This window comes from Triticum dicoccoides, chromosome 4A (assembly GCF_002162155.2).
Source record: "Triticum dicoccoides isolate Atlit2015 ecotype Zavitan chromosome 4A, WEW_v2.0, whole genome shotgun sequence".
Taxonomy (NCBI): Eukaryota; Viridiplantae; Streptophyta; class Magnoliopsida; order Poales; family Poaceae; genus Triticum; species Triticum dicoccoides.
In genome coordinates, this window is record NC_041386.1 from 665,068,437 (window position 1) to 665,072,397 (window position 3,961).

The following is a 3,961-nucleotide window of genomic DNA, read 5'->3' on the forward strand; positions in this document are numbered from 1 at the left end:
AATGAACAATTTTTAGCTACATAGTGAACATTTTTGTGATCTACATTGAAATAATTTAAAACATATTATACATTTTTTTGATATAAGATGAACAAATTTTATACATTGAACATTTTTGTAATATAATCTGAACAATTTTTAACTACACATTGAACAATTTTGTGATATGCGCTGAAAAACCATTTAAATACCCATTGAACATTTTTGTAATATAATCTGAACAATTTTTAACTACACATTGAACAATTTTGTGATATGCGCTGAAAAACCATTTAAATACCCATTGAACATATTTTGATGTACACTGAACGTTTTTGATAAATTCGTGAACTTTTTTTGAAGTTTTATACTTTTTTTCAATACCAATGAACTTTTTTTCAAAATCGGTGAACTTTTTTCAAAATTGATGAACGTTTTTTTTTCAAATTTGATGAACTTTTTGTAGAACCAATAAACTTTTTTCAAATTCGATGAACTTTTTTCCTAATTTGATGAACTTTTTTCAAATTGATGAACTTTTCTTTCAAATACGATGAGCATTTTTGAAAATGGATGAACTTTTTTCTAATTCACTCAACTTTTATTAAACATCAGTGAATTGTTTCTTTTAATTTCGTTAAGTTTTTTCAAAATTTGATGAAGTCTTTTTCATAAAAAATCAAATTTTCCAAATTGTTTGCAAATAATTCTCAAATCTAATAAATAGCGCTGATGCATTGGTTCATAATTATTTCGCGTTCTTTGTAGTCACTAGTCCGCACAGGCCGTAGTGGTTAGCGAAACAGTTCCTTTGTTGTAGCCGCAAGTCGTGAGGTCGAGTCCCTGTATTTGCACTTTTTTTTCGCGAGACGTTTTTACCTTCTACTGCGCACGGTGGGCCGGCCCATGGGGTGCGGCATGCGAGCGCCAGCTGCCTGAACCGGCGCTTAAGGCGCCGGTTAGGAGCTCCCGGCTAATCCTTCATGACTCGCTGCCTGCGTACGTTAGCCTACGTGTATACCTGGGAGGGGCCCCTTCATTCTGGGGGCCCGGGGCGGCCGCCCCTCCTGCCCCTCCCCAGGGCCGGCCCTTGTAGGCTCGATCCACGCTGATGTGCGATGGTGGTTGTGGCGAACAAGCACATGGGCCTTGAAGGTGTGTCACGCCCTGTGGAGAACGGTGGTGAGCGCCTGCGGCGCTTGACGAAGATGAGTTGCGCATCCCCGAAAATTTCAGTTTTTTTAAAAAGATTTCGCTATTTGTTTTAAATTTACTGTTCATGAGACGCACCCTGACTTTAGTACCGAAACGGCACCTGGAGGTACACTTGCAAAAACTGAAGTTAGACACGTGTGGCGATGTGTAGCACTGGGGAGGTATGCACTTTAGATCATGTTTTACTGGTAAGGATGCACTTGTTACGGACACCAAACGTTCATAGTATGTCCATGCACTTTTTAAAAAAATATTCATAGTATATCCATGCACGTGATGCACTGTTCTTTCGGCAAAACAGTAGGAATCTCTCCCTACTATGGATTCATATATAGCTCTCGAGTAAGAGTAACAAATAGGCTAAAAAAAATGGGCTAACCTAAGCTACGGCAGACCATGCTTTTTTTTTCAGAACATCTCACTCTTAATAAAATATCATAATATCTCATATTTAAGAGTAATTAACAAGTTAACATGACAGCACATGACCAAGAAAAACATATGTAAACATGTGAACAAACATATAATTACATTTCCAGACATATCATGTCCCTACTAAGTTAACCGATCGAACTGAATTTAAATTATTCTATCAGAAAAAGGGCAAACGTGTAAAGCACATGTCTGAGAGGTATGTGATCACAATCAAAACCCGCCAACCCTAAGCACTCATCGATTTTCCATGATGTAATCATCGTCATCGTTATCAAAGGCAACTAATATAGATATTCCATGATGCCATCATGGTCATAGTTTAAATCAGGCAATAGAGAGATACCCTCATAGACGCTAGTGACGGCGGCAGCGGGCATGGTCACCACCTGGTGTCCGCACATGGAGCAACTCCCATTGGCCTGCAGCTCATCGAAGCGGTGCCCGCACGGCGTCTCCTTCCATGCGCCGGTCGACCTCGCCGTTGCGCCGTCCTGCAGACAGATAGGGCAGTCGAGCCCGTCAGACGGGGCCTCCACTGTGTTGATCGCCTCAGCCACCGCCACGCCCGGAGCACCCGCGATGCCGACTTGTGGGGACCTGAAAGTAGAACCGTTACCGATAAACTTGCGAAACTACCCAGCGGCCTCGCGTAGAAAGTCTTCATCTTTCAGTTGTAGTTCTCGTACCACGTACCTGTCGTCGTAGCCGAGTTCGACGATGTCTTGTTATGGCAGCAGGTGGAAGACGTCATCGGCGATGTCTTGTAATGGCAGCAGGTGGAAGTCGTCGATGGCAATGTATTGTAATGGCAGCATGTTGAAGTCGTCATGGGCGATCTCCATGGCAATCGACGCCGGCAAGGAAATATCTTAACCTTTTCTTATGAGAACATATAATTCGATTTGTCTAAACAAAAATTGAACCAAACAAGATTATATTTACAAATATTTGCCATTGATTTTTTTTATAGTTGGTAAAATCAAATATATATGTTATGCATTGATCATGTAGTGCTCCTCCTTAAAGTTGTTGGACTGGAATGGGTTTGCCTATGCTCGGGGTTGAATCACTTAACCAGCATGATAAAAAATATACAATAACCTAATCACATAAGAAGCAACAGAATTCCACGGGCAATTACACGGAGCTACACACAAAATGGTCGTATATTATACATTTGACGCAGCAAGTTAGTTACATCAACCAACTGAATGCATTACCGATACGCATCAGATGGTTAAAAACCAGTAACCTCAAAAGATGTATAAAGATAATCTATGTAAGTGACACTTAATTGCATACAAACTATAAAAGATGATCTCCCTCGCTGCTTTATACAATTTTTAATCCTTTTCATGCTACGCCAATCTCGTTAGTGGTTGATGCTCCCCTTCTTCATTGGGTCCATGGACTTCACAATTACAGGGAGATGATTAACACATGATAAATAATAAAAATACAACATACATTTTAGTTATGAATTTGATTGTATGAAAGGAAGTGTTTGGCTTCTTCAAAGGAAGATTGGGACAACAAATAAAGTGTTCATGTTAGTACTTATTACTTCAACCTGGAGTTTCTAGGAGTATTAGACTAATCAATAATAATTTTGTTACGTCACATATTATTATTAGGCATGAGCATAGTTTCTATTGCCCAACTTTGACTATTGTTATTTGTACATATATGTTTTATTAAAACATAATCTTTAATATCTAATAAAGGTGTTATATACATAAAATATCTTTTGGAGCACAGACACACATGTTTTCGCAAGGTATTACCAATGTCATCCTCATAGTGTCGCGTAGGGATCCAACACGGCACAACTGTGAATTTTGTCAAATCGGTTGGAGATTAAATAACTGACCTAGTCCTGGTAGTAATGCTTTAACACATAACTGTTTAGATGAGTGTCTCGTTTGTTGTAAAGCTCGAAAATGGCTTTGTTCTCGCTGATAAAGTCAAAACAAGCTCCAAAGTTACCGCACCTTCCAGTCCTAAAAGAAACTAGATCATTGATGGCGCGTGTTGCCGCACCCGTTCATTTTGAATGTAAAATGATAGGGTTAGAAATTTATGTACAACATAGAGTTGCAGACTATAAGTTCCATCACGTCTCCATTCGCCTTGTTCTTGGACTTATTTGTTTGCACTGACGTGGACCCCAACACAAACCTTCATGTCGCATGTTCTCTCGCCCATTTATCCATATGAATCTATCTTCAGGATCGAATTGACCAAGAAGCAAGAATATATAGGTGTTAGGGAAGACAATTTCCTGGCAGATTTGTGACGAAATACTCAAATAAAACTAATGAATCAAATATAT